At 43.0% G+C, this 18,363-nt stretch overlaps 1 long non-coding RNA gene across 1 annotated transcript; it reads right to left on the bottom strand.

Annotated features, from left to right (window-relative positions):
- Nucleotides 1–8: 8 nt before the first annotated feature.
- On the bottom strand, nt 9–8,500 carry LOC117190584. The gene is made up of 2 exons (XR_004473763.1): nt 7,682–8,500; nt 9–1,307 (listed from the first exon to the last, which is right to left on the bottom strand). It is a non-coding gene; the product is annotated as an uncharacterized LOC117190584 (long non-coding RNA).
- Between the last annotated feature and the right edge of the window lie 9,863 nt (nt 8,501–18,363).

The raw sequence follows: 18,363 nt of genomic DNA, 5'->3' as shown, positions 1-18,363 counted from the left end.
ACTGAGCATCTTGTCGCGAGTGAACGAACAAAGTGTCTTTTGCGTATGTATGCGTGCTTGTACGTGTGATGCTTATGGCAACTATCAATTTTTGTGAATTCTATACGGTTAGACTATTGAAGCTTAAAATGAATCGTGAAAAGCAAAACAAAAATGTTCGTTTGCAAGTTATTGGATAACTAGCTATGACAATTAGTAAACGAATGACAGTACCAAGTTATATTTTTCTTTAAAGATTATTTATGTATTTCTTGATTACTTTTTCACTGCAACACCGGTACCACGTACATTCGATTCGTGATCAGAAAGGAAAGAGGAAGTGGACACTTCAGGTGTGACCAGACTAACTTTACATAATAATACTTAATATATCGATAGTATTATTTAATAGTATTTAATGTTATTATTTGAATGTGGGAATAGGCGTATTCCAACACGCCCCCCTCAAAAATAACATTAATCATCAAAATCATAAAAATAAAAAAAAATTTTTTCATCATTAAATCAAAAAGGTAACATTCTATTGTTATTCTAATGTGGTTGGTGTGCATTCTGGGAAGTGTTATGTGATCTAGCATTTGCTCTAAACCCAGAAAAACCCGATCAGATCACTTTAAAATTAGATTAACATAAAATTAAATTACTTTAACAATTCATTGGTTCTTTTGGTTCAAATCAAAAAATAAAAAAAAAATTAAAAATGAATTAATGTAATAAATTTGTTAATAAAGCATCATGTTCATGTTTTCCTTAAATTGGAATCATTCTTCTTGTAGTAGTCCTAAATTGTTCCGCAGTTCCGCAAATCTTCCAGCAGGTAGTGGCTTCGTGAAGATGTGAGCAAGTTGGTTGTCTGTATTAATATACTCAAGAGAAATCTCATTAGTTTCTATCTCTTCTCTTGAAAAATGATATTTTATATCAATATGCTTTGCTCTTTTATGACATGAGGGATTATTTGCAATGCTAATACAGCCTTGGTTGTCTTCATAAATGTTAATGGGTCTGTCGAGTTTAAGATTAATACTATTTAGAAGAGACTTTAGCTATAAAGCTTCTCTTACAGCTTCAAATAGGGCCATATATTCAGCTTTAGTTGATGAAGCTGCCACTGAATTCTGTATTTTTGTATTCCAACAAATTAAATTGGAATCGAACATTTTAAACAAATAACCCGCTGTACTTTTTCTATCAATCTCATTACTACCCCAATCGGAGTCTACATAGCCAACTAATGTATTTTCAAATGATGTATTCTTTTTAAATATAAGCTTCATATCAATAGTTCCTTTAAATATCTAATAACCCTTTGTGGAGATAATGTTTTTTATCCCCAATCGGCCGACTAATTATTTCGAATTAAATAAAACTCGGCGCAGAAATAAAATTACGATATGTTCTTTAATGCGTGACATCCAAATTGCAAGTGTGGCTTGCCTGCCCTTTACATTGCCGCTCCGATCGCTAAGCGCAGCTTCGCTCGGCCGACGTCGGTAGGCAGACGCAAAGCGGAGATAGCGAAGAGCGAGCTGGCAGAGAGCGTTTAGCAGGGCAAGCAAGCGCAGAGCTTTAACAAACAAATGAGTGACATAGACATAAGTAACAAACAAAATAAGCGGCTGAGGGCCAAGAATTAGGTGCTATTTGGCAAGCAGCTAATCGGCTGGGTTCTGCTCCGAACATTCACCCCCCGTTGGAAGGCAAAGGCTTTCAACAGATCCATCCTGAAGGGGCAGAACCGCTATTTTTCCAACGGCCCTCTTGAAAAGGCCTTTTTGAGTGCGGATGACGGCTACTCTGATGGTTCCATCTTTTCCTGGGATGACGCTCTCAATGCGGCCAAGCGGCCACCTTAATGGTGGCAGCGTTTCCTCCTTGATCATGACGAGCGCTCCTAGCTTGATGTTTGGAGACGATGACCGCCACTTGCTCCGCTCCTGAAGAATCGAAAGATACGCCGTGCTCCATTTTCTCCAAAACGCCTGCTTCATTTGACACAGCCGCTGCCATCGACTAAGTAGGTTGACCCGGAGATGCGCCACATCTGGCTCGTCGAATGCAGCTTTCGGGGCTCCATTGAGAAAGTGGTTTGGCGTGAGCACATCTAGATCATCGGGACTTTCTGTAATTGCATAAAGCGGACGGGAATTTAACAAAGCAGAGATTTCACAAGCCAAGGTCTGAATTTCATCAAGAGTAAAAATGTAGGTCCCGACGATGCGATGAAAATGATATTTAGCTGCTTTAACAGCCGCCTCCCACAAACCCCCAAAATGAGGTGAGCGAGGGGGGATGAATTTCCAGTCGATTCCACTAGAAACGCAGAGATGTGACACAGCCGACGTATGAGGATCGCTGAGGAACATTTGCCGAAGCTCCAAAAGCTCATTTTTTGCTCCTACAAAATTTGTAGCGTTGTCTGACCAGATGATTCGAGGTTTGGGACGTAGACTTATAAAACGCCTTAATGCTGCCAGAAAGGATTCTGTAGATAGATCCCGAACGACTTCCAAATGAGTTGCTTTGGTACTAAAGCATACGAAGACAGCGATGTAACATTTGATAGGAGGCCTGCTTCTGACTTCCGACTTGTGATAAAAGGGTCCGCAAAAATCAACGCCCGTTGTGTGGAATGCTGGATTAGTCCTTACGCGATCCGCAGGCAAGTTTCCCATGATATGTTCCCTCAGCACTGGCTTCAAACGAAAGCATCTAACACATTTGCGAATGATTCCCGCAACATATTTGCGTCCGCCAATAGGCCAGAATTTTTGCCGAAGCAGTCCGAGCAATCCTTGAGCTCCTGCGTGGAGAAACCTTTCGTGAAAGAAGATAATAATAGAGACAGTGACAGGATGTCCCTTAGGAAGCAGGATCGGGTGCTTCGCGTCGTAGTCCAATTCGGCATTTTGGAGGCAGCCTCCAACACGCAGCAATCCAAAGCTATCCAGAAATGGATTCAGTGAGGCCATTGTGCTTTTTGGGGGTAGGGCCTGTTTGCTGGCGAGGGCCCTTATCTCTTCCGAAAATTGTTGCTGCTGTATTGCCCTTATGAGCAAATGCGTACCATTTTTGATGTCGATTACGGTAAGTTGACCCTTCGACCGCGCTATGCCTTTGTCCTTGAGAATGTAGAATCGATATATGTAAGCAAAGACGCGCTGCATGGATCCGAATGAGTTTTGAAATTTGCAATCGTACGATACATCCCTTTCGCTTGAAACAACCAATGCTGCATGACGACGTTCTGGTACATCGGTCGGCAATTGCAAGCCTGCAGGCCACTCTGAGCTCTCAAGACGCAAGAATGGTGGTCCAGAGATCCAAAGGCTGCTATCCATTAGTTCAGCGGGCGTGGCTCCACGTGATATGATGTCGGCAGGATTCAACTTTGTGGGCACGTGATGCCAAGTCATTCCAGCGGTGAGCTCCTGAATCCGCTGAACTCGATTAGAAACAAATATATTAAAATTCAATGGTGATTCTCGAATCCAGGCAAGGGCTATGGACGAATCCGACCAGCAATGTATTTGGCATGGAGCTGATAATCCCTTAACTATGGTGGACACTAGTTCGGCTAATACGAGGGCAACGGACAGCTCAAGCTTGGGGATAGTCATACTTTTCAAGGGCGCGACTCTGGATTTAGAGCATAAGAGATGACTTTGCACAATGCCAAGAGCTTCCGAACGCATGTATACACAGGCGCCATATGCTGCTTGGCTCGCATCACAAAACGCGTGCATTTCTAATCTGGCTTGCTGCCGAAGCACGTAACGTGGAAACTTAAAGTTTTTAACCATCGACAACTGCGAAGTCAGCTCAATCCAAGTCGTATGTAGATCCTGGGGCAGGCTTTCGTCCCAATTCAATTTTAGGCTTTCGTTCCATAGCGACTGCATAAATATTTTAGCTTTTGTGATGATGGGAGAGATGAGCCCTAGAGGATCGTAGAACCTAGCTAGTGTAGACAGGACCGAACGCTTCGATATTGGGCCTGCAGCGGTTCCGACGTGAGCGAAGCTAAACAGAAGATTGTCCGTGGTGGGATCCCAAACTAGACCAAGCGCCTTGGTTACTTCAGTCCCGTCATGAAAGGTAAGGAACTTTTCGCGATCCGCCTCCGATACGCCTTCCAAAGCAGCGGGTTCATTGGAACACCATTTACGTATGGGAAAACATCCTTTCGAAAGTAGCTCCTTTACCTGCTGACGAATTTTGATGACAGAATCAATGCTGTCCCCTCCAGATATGAGATCATCGACATAGAAATCTCTTCGAACAACATCAGCGCCAAGCGGAAAACGCAACTCTTCATCATTTGCCAATTGATGCATAGCACGAATTGCTAAGAAAGCGGCAGGTTTGGTTCCGTAAGTAACAGTCTCCAACTTGAACACCTGAATCTCCTCCTTCGGGTCATTGCGCCATAGGATGCACTGCACGTGCGTATCGGGATGGGAAACGCGTACACAGCGGTACATTTTGCAGATATCGCCACACAAGGCGACTTTAAAAAAGCGGAAACGAAGCAGAGTTATCAGAATTTTAGGTTGGATGGTGGGTCCAGCCATAAGCGCATCATTCAGTGATACTCCAGACGCTGTTTTGGCAGATCCATCGAACACTACGCGTAATTTGGTGGTTGTACTATCCTGCTTGTGGACGCAATGGTGAGGCAAGAAGTACTGCGGGAGGTCTGACTGCCGCGAAGCTGGCGACATGTGTCCTAAATCACGATACTCCTGAAGAAACTCCATATATTTTTCCTTAAGCTGTGCATTTTTTGCTAGCTTCCTCTCCAAATTGAGAAATCTACGTAGCGCCTGCTGATACGATTCTCCTAATTCCTCTAGACTGAATTTGGTTGGCAAACGCACGGAGTAAGCTCCGGACTCTAGGCGAATGCAGTTTGTGACGAAATGCTGTTCGCAATGAACATCTTCCTCCGAAATTGATGAGGGCGAATAATCTCCATCGACTTCCCAAAACCGCCTTACAATATCGCACAAATTAGTCTCGCAAGCGGAGATGACAGGGGGATCTTCAACGGCTGCTAGCGCCGCACGGGCTTTCTCAGAGTTTTTAATACTTCCTGACACTATCCAGCCAAGTTTCGTCTTCTGCAATGTTGGCAATTGGTCTGACAGTCGAATCTGTCCAACGCACATTAATTCGAAAAACAAACCAGCACCTATCAACAGATCGACACGCTGGGGCTTGGCGAAATTAGGATCAGCTAGTTTTAGGTTATTTGGCATTGGCCAATCCTTTGCGTCTAGGCCGAAGTTAGGCTGCATTCCTGTGATTGAGGCAGTGATAATTGCAGAGAGGAAACCGCGATAGCTTTCGTCTTGAGATTGCAGGACGATGTCCACAGCCTTGCTGGATGGTAGAATTGACTCTCCAATACCGGCGATTTTAACGTGAGACGGGTGAGGATCTAACTGCAGCTGATTGGCGAGTCTCGATGTTATAAAGTTAACCTGAGAAGCGGAATCTAAAATGGCACGACATGGAATAAGCGATCCAAAACGGCCCCTGACATATACGATTGCAGTAGCTAGCAGCACGTTTTGGCTAGGCAGAGATTTTTGACTCGAGGGGGAGGGCTAATATATTTGCTTGCTACTAGGGCACTTGCAGGATCATGCTGGGTCGATTCCGTGCTCGGCGACGGCAACTCAGCGTCAGCGCCCGACTGCATGTGGAGCAGTGTGTGATGCTTGGCTTGGCAATTTCTACATGCCCCTGACTTGCAGCGTTGTAATGAATGGCCTTTGTTGAGGCAGTTTAGACATAAATGGCGCTTCTTCACCTCCTTGTATCGAGAAAAAACAGGGAGATCTATAAATGCCTGGCATCGGGATATGTAGTGATCGGAGGATTTGCAATACTTGCATGTTGAGCTATTATGATCGTTAATGGAGGTGATTAGGGTGCTAGGTTTACTTTCTCCCACCTGCTGGCTAGGAATTGTTACCATAGCCGATCCCAAATTTTCCAGCATCCGACATCTTGCTTCCAAGAATGAGGCCATGCTTGACCACCGAGGCAATCCTGACGTCGGCAAGTTCTCTTCCCATTTCTCCTTGGTCTTGTGGTCCAATTTCGTGCCTATGATGAAGATCAGCAACCCATCGGAAATCTCCTGCGGGGTCGCCAAGGTCTGAAGTGCACGCAAGTGCGAATTGATTTTATCGCTGAGCGCGCGCAAGCCGATAGCCGAGCCCTTCTCCACCCCTTGCAGCCCGAAAATAGCCTTGACGTGTGCCTGAAAATGTAACAGTTTATTATCGAATCGCAACATTAGTAAATTCAACGCCTTGTCGTAATTCTCCTCAGAAAGTTCCAAGGAACGAATCGTATCCAGCGCAGCACCATCTAGACATCCACGAAGATATTGGAATTTTTCGATGATTGGTATACGATGGTCTTTGTGCACCATTGTCGAAAACATCGCGTGGAATTCTGGCCAATCCATGTAGCTCCCACTGAATCGCGGAAGCTGCAACTCGGGCATTCGAGAACGGCCTGTACTATTATAGGCGAACAACGACGAATTCCCCTCGAGAGTATGCCGAGCCGTTGAATTGGCAACATTTACCGTGCGAGCAGCCATCAACTCCCGCGACAGCCTGGACCTAACCTTGACATAAACATTCGAAAAGTCTAGCCGGGCATCATGGGCTAACTGCAGGAAATCCAGCCTTTCAAGGCTCGTTTGAGCGGCATCGAAATCCGCATTCATTCGCTCGATCTGCTCTAAGCGAGCTTGAAGTTCTGCCTCATCTAACTCGGCAAGCTCTCCCTTGGTGAGAAAGCGATCCATGGCCTTTAGTTGGCGCGCGATGGACTCGGCCTTGTGCTTGTAGAAATCTACATCACTCGGCATTGCTGCGTTCGCGACATTGGTAGGCTCAGGTGCTGCCATGTTGAGGTTTTAAAAGAGTCACTCAGCACGACCGAAAAAGACACCCTGTATACGTATAAGCGTGGGAACCGAAAGCAAAGGGATTACAGCTAATGCCTTTAGCTGTGCGGCTGTGCGAGCTGTCCGATTCCGCTTTGTACTCCGCTTGTGTGTATTAGTGAGTTCGCTGCACTGCCTACCGCACTGCACTGACCGAATTGTCGCGACAGAGAAATTAATAGCCAGCAATGCGTGTATGTAGGAGTATGTAAGGGTGTTTTAGCACCGAATTGTGCTTAACCGCCGAAAATTTGCTAGGGCTAGCGAATGTCGATCGCGAATGATTATTAATTGACACTGCAACTCAGAGATCACGTCGGGGTCACCAAATTTTATGTGGAGATAATGTTTTTTATCCCCAATCGGCCGACTAATTATTTCGAATTAAATAAAACTCGGCGCAGAAATAAAATTACGATATGTTCTTTAATGCGTGACATCCAAATTGCAAGTGTGGCTTGCCTGCCCTTTACATTGCCGCTCCGATCGCTAAGCGCAGCTTCGCTCGGCCGACGTCGGTAGGCAGACGCAAAGCGGAGATAGCGAAGAGCGAGCTGGCAGAGAGCGTTTAGCAGGGCAAGCAAGCGCAGAGCTTTAACAAACAAATGAGTGACATAGACATAAGTAACAAACAAAATAAGCGGCTGAGGGCCAAGAATTAGGTGCTATTTGGCAAGCAGCTAATCGGCTGGGTTCTGCTCCGAACACCCTTTTTAAACATTGCCATAACTCAGCATTGTTCTTGCTACTATATCTACTCAAGATATTTACAGCGGCAGCTAAATCTGGTCGTGTACACAGCATTATGTACATTAAACAGCCAATAAGGTTACGACATGGAGCATTGCAGTCTTCATCTGAGTTAAGTAACTCATAATTTAGTTTATTTAGTAATGGAGTACTGACTAAATTGCTATTCTTTTCACATATGCAGCTTGACTCAAATATATTTTTTCTTCAAACATTTCTACTCTGATACCGATAAAATGTTTTATCTCATTTAAGTCAGTCATTCTAAATCTTTCGCTTAAATACTTTTTGAAATTATTCATTCTATCCATATCCCTTGTCGCTATTACTACATCATCAACATATAATAATACATATATGTTTTTCTTTATGTCACCTCTATCAAGAATATATATGCAACGATCCACGGGAGAGTTTACAAAATCGAATTCTTTCAATGCTTGCTCAAATACTTGAAACCAGCATCTAGCTGCTTGTTTGAGCCCATAAATGGCTTTGTTCAGTTTGCATACATGCCCAGCACCGCATGATACGCCCTGAGGAGGCCGCATATATATCTCCTCACTTAATGTACCATTGAGGAAAGCTGTTTTAACATCCATCTGATGGACTTTCAAATTAAACTGGACTGCCAATGATTTTACGAACCTAAAACTGGCAATTCTAGCAACGGGAGCAAATGTTTCTTCATAGTCTACTTGGTACTTTTGAGTAAATCCTCTTGCAACCAGTCTAGCTTTGTATTTTATTGGGACTCCTAGTTCATTATATTTAATGGAAAATCCAGATCTTCTTCCTTCAATATTTTTGTTTTCTGGCTTCTTTATAATTGTCCAGGTGTTATTAATTTCATGGGCATTTAACTCTGTATTTATTGCCTCCTCCCAATCAGATTTATCATTCCTAAAATTTATTTCATCAAAAGAATTTGGAACTTCATCAAACATTATATGGGCATTTAATATAAATTTGTTAAAGCTTTCATCATGTTCTTTATAAGACACCTTCGGCTTAGACTTTAACCTCTCACTTTTTCTACTAATTATAATAGTATCCTTATTTTCTTCACGACAATTATCTGGCTGATCAGCTTTTTCACAATCCTTACTCTCATTCGGGATATATAATTCCTTACTATCATTCAGGAAATCCGTTTTTCTTTTCCTACTTTCATTCGGAAAATTCAGCTTTTCGCATTCCATACTTTCATTCAGGATTTCACATTCCGTACTTTCATTCGGGAAATTAAACTGATCACATTCCTTACTCTCATTCAGGCTTCCACATTCCGTACTATCATTCGGGAAATAAAACTGATCACATTCCTTACTCTCATTCAGGATTCCACATTCCGTACTATCATTCGGGAAATTAAGCTGATCAGATTCCTTACTCTCATTCAGGAATTCTTGTTGACTTCTTTCCTTACTCTCTTTCGGGAAATCTGTTTCAAATTTTACTTCTCTAGAAGAAAGCATATTAGTCTCGTCTACGACAACATCTCTTGCAACAATAACTTTTCCTTTAATGACATCCCACAATTTGAGTCCATTTTGTTCATACCCTATCAAGATAGCTTTGAATGATTTTTCATCAAATTTACCTTTTTTAATTTTGTTGTGCACATACACGGTTGAACCGAACACTCTTAAAAACTTTAAATTGGGCTTTCTATTGTGCCACAGCTCATATGGGGTCATTTTACAATCACCAAGTGCTTTGCTTGGAATTCTGTTGATTAGATATGTTGCAGTTAGCACAGCTTCACCCCAAAAACTTTTGTCTAATTTTGCACCATTTACCATAGCACGAGCTTTCTCTGTAATGGTTCTTATCATTCGCTCCGAAACACCATTCAACTGAGGTGTATGTGGCACTGTCAAATGATAACTTATTCCTTTATTAACGCAGAACTCACGCATTTCATTCGACAGGTATTCTCTACCGTTGTCAATGTACAAATTGACAATCTTGAAATTAAAATGAGCCTCGCTCTTTGCTACAAAATCTTTATATACATTGAATACATCTGATTTATATTTTAACAAATAGGTTACACAATAATGTGTAAATTGATCTACGAAGATCACAAAATAATTTTTATCGTCTAGTGTAACTGGTTTAATGGGGCCACATACATCTGAATGTATTACAAACAAGGGTCGTTTTATATAACTTTTATCTTTAGATTGCTTAAATGGCAACCTAGCCTGTTTCCCATTTAAACATGACTCACAAACTTCATCTGATATTTTTAAAGTAACAAGAAGATTACTGTCATTAAATAAATTATTATTCTTTATTTCAAGCAATTTTGCATTGCTTATATGCCCCAACCTCTCATGCCATAATCGATAATTATTTTTGTTCCTAGCATCTACACTGTATGCTTGGAATTTGACTACAGGTATATCCAACATACCTGTATATTTAACAACAATTACTCCATTTTTTGATATGGAGACACCACCTCCAGTGTGATATTGTGTCCATTGTGCAGCCGCACAATTCCACGTTTACGTGCAGCTAATTGCGACGCAAGGCTTCTACGCTCATATATGGCGTCTAAATTCTTCAGGATATCACGTGCCGAAATGTCGCCTGCCGCGAAGTTTAGAAATGCGTCGCCTAAATATTGAATTAAAATGCTCTTCGCACATCGCTCTGCCTTTTTCCAATTATCATCTACTTCGTTAGGCATTATGTTATCGACTACTTGGAGCACCTCTAATTCAGCAAACAAAGCTCTGATTCTAAATTTCCATATAGAATATTTCTCGCCACAAAAAGGCTTAATATGTTGCTTATTTCTGTCCATTTTCTATGTATGTATATATTATACACACACACACTACAAAAAAAAACGAGGGGGAACGTTGTGAGTTGCTGCGGAGACCGCAACTCTACAGTTATACCCGATACTAAGTCAGTATGGCTCTCCTCCGGCAGACGCCGCTAATATTAAACGACACGACAAAGAGTGCGTGCGAGAGAGACAGAAAATCAGTCTGAGCGTGACGTCGGGTGCTTCGTAGCCAGTGCAAATTGATTTGTTCCTTTTGGCTATAAAAATGATCTGATCTGATCCAGATTCAGCAATCTGATATATATGATCATTATCTATGATTCTGCGTTTTTAGTTTTCTCGTATGCTCAATATTGTGGATGCAACAGATTTTCGTCCTTTGTGGGGGCGGAAGGGGGTGGGGCGAAATTTTGAGATATAAGTTTTATAGTGAGATCTAACAGGAGTGCGGATACCAAATTTGGTTACTCTAGCCTTAATAGTCTCTGAGATTTGTGAATATCCGCAGATTTTCATCCTTTGCGGGGGCGGAAGGGGGTGTGGCGAAATTTTGAAACAAACTCGTCTCGGTCCGATATATTAGGAGTGTGGATACCAAATTTGGTTGCTCTAGCTTTTATAGTCTCTGAGATCTAGGCGCTAATGTTTTACTCTAAGCAAAGCCGGCTATTCTACGTGTGTGTTAGAGAGAGACAGGGCGAGAAAAAATGAAATTGTTTTCTTGATTCGGGCTATAATAATTATACGATCTGGTTCAGATTTTGCACTCTAGAAGATATAGTCATCTTCTACGATTCTGCGTTTTTAGTTTTCTCGTATCGTCGAAATTGTGGATGCCACGGATTTTCGCCCTTTGTGGGGGCGGAAGTGGGCGGGGCAAAGTTTTGAAATATTCTTGTAGCAGTGACATATCACAGAAGTCTGAATCCAAAACATCGTTGCTCTCGCTCTCATAGTCTTTGAGCACTAGGCGCTAAAGGGGACGGACAGACGGACAGACAGACATGGCTCAATCGACTCGGCTATTGATGCTGATAAAGAATATATATACTTTATGGGGTCGGAAACGATTCCTTCTGGACGTTACACACATCCACTTTTACCACAAATCTAATACACCACAATACTCATTTTGAGTATCGGGTATAAAAACTACACAAGAACGCACGCGGAACTAATTTCACAACTATTTGTTACTAATTTAATTTATTTAAATTGGCGTGGACTGGGCCCATAACCTATTGGATAACTAGCTATGACAATTAGTAAACGAATGACAGTAGCAAGTTATATTTTTCTTTAAAGATTATTTATGTATTTATTGATTACTTTTTCACTGCAACAAAGTACCACGTACATTCGATTCGAGATCAGAAAAGAAAGAGGAAGTGGACACTTCAGGTGTGACCAGACTAACATTACATAATAATACTTAATATATCGATAGTATTATTTAATAGTATTTAATGTTATTATTTGAAAGTGGGAATAGGCGTATTCCAACACCAATTTTGCAAATAAATATACATATTACAATACAATAGCCCAAAAGATGCGGAAAACATGAATAAATAAACATATACACGAAAAAAAAACTAAAAACACTTTACTCAGACACTTTTTTGGTTCTGCTCATCTAAAGACACTTTTGCTGTGAGCGCTTGACCAAAGTGTCTTTCTAAGTTGTTATTGTGAGACACGATCGTGTGTCGGGCCCACCCGAAAACCCGAAACACATAACACAAGCGAAGAGACAAAAAGTGTTCTGCTCAGTGAGAGACCGTGTCTTCGTGGTCTTTTTCGGTTTTGTCAGTGACGAGACAGCAAAGGGAAAAAGTGTTGACCGTCGTTTGCGAGCTATGCTAAATATAAATATGTGACATGCACTACTGACCTAAATAAATATACAACGGACAGCCGCATGCACTTGTGTACATACACTGTTAAGATATTTACAGCACTATCATTAAACACATTCTGGATGACCTGCATGTGGTCAAATCTCACACCATCTGCATGATAACCATTGTGACCGTCATAAATCTGACCCTTGGAGTATTCCACTGTTGGATTTGTAGTAATTGCTTAGTCCTAAATATTGTAATGGGTAACGAGTACTTGGGCGAGATGGTATTACTCGGCTATGACCGGCACGTATTGTTTCCGGCTGCTGGCTCGTCAGCAAGGGGGTGGAGTTGTTTTATTGTCATAGTCCGAGGCCCTTTACTTTCTTTATTTTAAATTTAACGTGCAAGAAAAAAACAAGCCATACACCTCACCGGACAGAGTTCACTACAAATGACCACATAACACGGACGATTACCTAAAAGACAGACGGACGATCCTCAGCTGTTTCGAGGATCCCTTGCCCACCCTACCTTGGTCATGCCATTCCATACATCTATCTGTCGGCCATGACCCCTTGGTGTGCCGACACGCGCTACAGGGGCTTGGAAGGGGAGATCATAAGAAGGGTTTAGTTAAACATTATAATGATATTTATTGGAACTAAATTATACATAAAAATACGGGGTATATGTTCCCTCCCATAGGCTACCTGGGCCTGGTTCCCTTGAACTAGGATCAGGTAAACTTATAAACTAGTATTTGAATAAATGTGCAATGGTAAAGATTAAAATTTAAAGATAGAATATAAATGTTGATTCTTACGGGCTACGAAACGGTGAGGCAATTTGGTCGGAATACACAATTTCTTCCATGCCCAAATGATTGTAATCAAATACCTAGTAAATAAACTCACTTTAACTGCGGATCCACCGTCGAAAGCGCTTTCTGATGGTTGCTGCAAAACTGTGGTTAATATGATATTTTGGGTTCGGGTGTATTATTGTTGCATTTCGGTTATAAACATATTGGTTCTTGTTATTTTTATACCCGATACTCAAAATGAGTATTGGGGTATATTAGATTTGTGGTAAAAGTGGATGTGTGTAACGTCCAGAAGGAATCGTTTCCGACCCCATAAAGTATATATATTCTTGATCAGCATCAATAGCCGAGTCGATTGGGCCCTGTCTGTCTGTCTGTCTGTCCGTCTGTCCGTCTGTCCGTCTGTCCGTCCGTCCGTCTGTCCGTCCCCTTCAGCGCCTAGTGCTCAAAGGCTATAAGAGCTAGAGCAACGATGTTTTGGATCCAGACTTCTGTGATATGTCACTGCTACAAAAATATTTCAAAACTTCGCCCCGCCCACCAAAAAAACCAAAAACGTAGAATTGTAGAGAATGACCTTATCTTTAAGACTGCGGAATCTAAATTGGATCGTATCATTATTATAGCCAGCATCAAGAAAACAATTTAATTTTTTCTCGCCCTGTCTCTCTCTAACACACACGTAGCATAGGCGGCTTTGCTTAGAGTAAAACATTAGCTACGATATACAAGTCCATCCTCAGCCCCATATGAAAATACGCACTTCAAGTTTACGGCATCGCGTCAAAAACCAACTTAAATAAAATTAGAGTTGCTCAGTCAAAAATTCTACGACGAATATGCAATGCTCCATGGTACATACGAAACAGCGACATCGAGAGGGACCTAAAGGTTCCCAAAGTGGGCGATGTTATACAATTACATGCAGCAAGGTACTTGCAACGACTTGGTGGTCACCCTAATGCGCTAGCCAGACGTCTAATTAACCCGCCAAGGAAAAGAAGACTCAAAAGGAGGATCCCTCCTATAACATCTCATTAACTTTTTGTAAATATTCTAAATAATGTATGTACCTACTCCATATATGTAACATTAAGTTTAAGTATGTATCTCCTGTGATCAATTGTTTTTCCCCTTAAATGTAAAACTAGATTAAGTTGCCACGAAAGGTAGCAGTAAACTTGTTTACAATAAAATACAAATTTTCCACATGAAAAAAAAAAAAAAAAAAAAAAAAACATTAGCGCCTAGATCTCAGAGACTATAAAAGCTAGAGCAAACAAATTTGGTATCCACACTCCTAATATATCGGACCGAGACGAATTTTTGTTTCAAAATTTCGCCACACCCCCTTCCGCCCCCGCAAAGGACGAAAATCTGGGGATATTCAAAAATCTCAGAGACTATTAAGGCTAGAGTAACCAAATTTGGTATCCGCACTTCTGTTAGATCTTACTATAAAACGTGTATCTCAAAATTTCGCCCCACCCCCTTCCGCCCACACAAAGGACGAAAATCTGTTGCATCCACAATATTGCACATTCGAGAAAACTAAAAACGCAGAATCATAGATAATGACCATATCTATCAGATTGCTGAATCTGGATCAGATCAGATCATTTTTATAGCCAATAGGAACAAATCAATTTGCAGTGGCTACGCAGCGCCCGACGTCACGCTCAGACTGATTTTCTGTCTCTCTCGCACGCACTCTTTGTCGTGTCGTTCAATATTAGCGGCGTCTGCCGGAGGAGAGCCATACTGACTAAGTATCGGGTATAACTGTAGAGTTGCGGTGTCCGCAGCAACTCACAACGTTCCCCCTCGTTGTTGTTTTGATCTGTGCATCTATTATCTATTTATGGATTTTTTTTAGTTTCATATTCACTCTTCCTCTTGCCCTTCTTTTCCTACTCTATGCTCCCTCACTGCTGTTCTTCATTTCTGCATTTCTTTTTTATGTATATGTATGTAAACTTAAATAGCTGTTCTGCTTCTCGGTACTATTCTGCTTACTCTTATGTTAACTTATGTTACTTCACTCGGCTTATCGCCAGCCCCCTTCGGCTCCGTTGCTGGCGAGCGTTTTTATAGCTCGCTCGCTCTCCTATTGGGCTCTGCCTTTGCTGCTTGCGTGTTATCTCTCTCCCCCGCTTTCACTCTCTGCCTATGCGCGCATCACCTTTGGCTCCGCTCGCCCTCTTTATTTTTTTGGGGCATTACCCTTGCAGCTCTGAGTATTGAACTCCAACAACACACACTAACTCTTTCCTTCCCTATGTACTGCGGATCTTAATTGGGCCTTGTTAACTGTATTTGCCATACGGCACGTTTAGGTAGGATTTGCGCTATTTTCCTCCTTTTTCTCCGTTCGTATTTCGCCGGTGCTGAACTTTCCGCTATTCCGGATTATCGACCGTCCCGCTTTGTGGCCGCCGCCTCACCGACGTCGATCCGGCTGCCCGCGAAGGTCTGAATTTTTTCTGCGTCTCTGCTCCCTCGCTCTGTGCTGCGACGGATCAGCTGCTTGGAGCGCCGCTGCTTCGCCAGCCCAAATTGCTAGGCGCCCAATCTAGTGCAGGGAGAAAGAACCGTCTAACGTATTCGGCCCCGAAAGATCTGTGGTATCCCACTTTTTGTTCCTCTTACCCGTCAATCTTGGCCCCAGTGGCCGACCTAGCTTCAGTTATCGTAGTCCCGCGACTTTTGCTTTGCTGCTGCTGGATACCACTCGCGCTTTGACAATATTCTTTTCTTGACTTTGGAACTTTTTCGTTAATGATTTTTGCTGAGCCTGTTCGGGGCGATGTTGGTCGCTCGACATCCAAATTCCAAAAGGAAGATGGACACGCTCCCATCCACTATGAGACCGGTCGGAACCGCTGGATGACGTTCGAATGTCATCGCTTTCTCCTCTTTCTCTTCACCTGCCATCAGCGTTAACTCACCCCCAGAGGGAGCCAACCTTTCAGAGCACCGTTTAAGAGCCCCTGACTCCAAAACCCCCTGTAGCAGCGAGACTATGGCTGCCCATACAACGCCGTTGGCGGTCAATTTAGTTTACGCCCTCAGCTACAAGACTCTTACAAAATCCCCCCTGCCAAAGTCAGACTTGGGGATATTGCCTGCCTTGAGGAATCCACAAGGCTTGTAGCTACACTTGCCGGATATCCTTCCCGTGGTACCTTCCGATGAGCTTTCCTTGCAGATCTTCCAGCTCATAAATCGAGTTCCCCACTTTCCGTCTAACTCGCGCCTTAAGAAACATTGGCCCTAGCTTAGCGTTGTAGCCGGCTTGAAAATTGCTTTGTTTAAAATTTCGCCGTAGCACTTCCTGCCCCACCTGGTACGATACTTCCTGTGCCCTCAGGTCATAATGCCGTCGATTTCGCTCCCATTGCTTCCGCATCACTTCACACGCTCTCTTTCTGACGATATCCAATGAATCCTCCCGTGTGAAGGTCGCTGCCTTGTCCTCTAACATCCCCAATTTCCTCAGCAAAGAATACGTTGCGCCTGAAGACACCATCTGCTGGCCGAAAACCATATAGTAGGGCGTGGATCCTAACCCTGAGTGAACCGCCGACCTCAACGCACAGCATATTTTGCTAAGACTCTCATCCCAGTCTTTCTGGTCACTGCGAATATACGACCGAATGGCAGCGATGACCGAACGGTTGACTCGCTCCGAAGCATTGGCTTGGGGAGCGTGGACAGCTGTTAGCGTGTGCGTTACTCGATGCCTTCTGAGCAGGCCTTGAAACTTCTCGGATCGAAACTGCGATCCGTTGTCAGATACAATTCCCTCTGGAACTCCGAAAGTATGGAATAACTCCTCCTCTAAATACCTCAGCACAACATCCGCATTTAATTTTTTTACAGCCTTGAGGAAAACAAATTTCGAATAATGGTCCAGGACAATAAAAATTCCTATATTTCCACTGCGAGACCTAGGATACGGACCTAAGAAATCAATATAGAGACGCTGGAAGAACCTTTGCGACTCGGCCGCTTTTCCCATCGGTGGACGTAACGGAGCGTTTGGAGCTTTTGACATTTTACATTGCTCGCAGGCTGCCACGTAGTCTTTTACGTCATTGACGAGTCCGGGCCAGAAATAATAACGCCGAATCCGCTCCGGTGTCTTGTGGACTCCACCATGGGAAGCCAGCGGATCATCGTGTGCTCTCTTAAGCACTTCTTTGACCATCCCCTGGGTACCCACAACTTCCAAGCAAACGCGTCGTTAAGGATGTCTCCTTTTACATGCTCGGATCGCCGATAGATCAGAGAATCAACTATTTTAAGGTCGGGGAGTTGAGCCATATTGCTCTTAATTCCCTCCATCAGTTCCAAATATTCTCCCGATTTGAAATGAGCTGACTCAATGTCCACCAGCAAGCCATTGCTGAAATCCACTGCAGCCACTTGGTCATATGGGACCCTGGACAAGGCATCCGGAACAACATTCAGCTTCCCTCTTCTGTGTTGGATACTGAACCGGAAACCTTGCAGTTTTAAAGCCCATCTCGCTAACCTCGAATTCAAATCACTTTGAGACATGAGCCATTTCAGCGAGGCGTGATCCGTAATTACAGTGAACTCCTGACCCTCTACATAGGCTCTGAATCTTTTTATGCTCACCAGAGCAGCGAGACATTCCTGCTCTGTAACCGTATAGTTTCTTTGGGCTTTGTTAAGCTTCTTCGAAACAAAGGCTATCGGCAGTTCTTCCCCTTCGACCGACTTCTGTACCAGTACTCCGCCTACCCCGCTTTTACTGGCGTCGCAATGTATAACAAAATGGTTTGCTGAAGTCCGGACTTTGCAAGACCGGAGCACTGCAAATCATGCCCTTTAACCGCTCAAAAGCTTCCTTGCCTTCTGTTGTCATCACGAATTTTTGCTTCGGCTTTAATAGGTCGGTCAACGGGGCGGATACAGACGCAAAGTTGTTTATGAATTTTCGATACCACCCTGCCAATCCCAGAAAGCTTCTCAACGCTTTCAACGACGTCGGCAATGGAAAATCCGAAATAGCCGAGACTTTTTCGTGGTCAGTGCGAATACCACCCTCTCCTATTATATGCCCTAGGTATCTCACAGAGCGCACACAGAATTTACTTTTCTCGATATTTAAGGTCAAGCCAGCTTCCCGAATCCG

This window comes from Drosophila miranda (assembly GCF_003369915.1).
Source record: "Drosophila miranda strain MSH22 chromosome Y unlocalized genomic scaffold, D.miranda_PacBio2.1 Contig_Y1_pilon, whole genome shotgun sequence".
Classification (NCBI taxonomy): domain Eukaryota; kingdom Metazoa; phylum Arthropoda; class Insecta; order Diptera; family Drosophilidae; genus Drosophila; species Drosophila miranda.
Note: the sequence above shows the minus strand (reverse complement) of the source record. Positions and strands in the feature narration are given on the sequence as shown.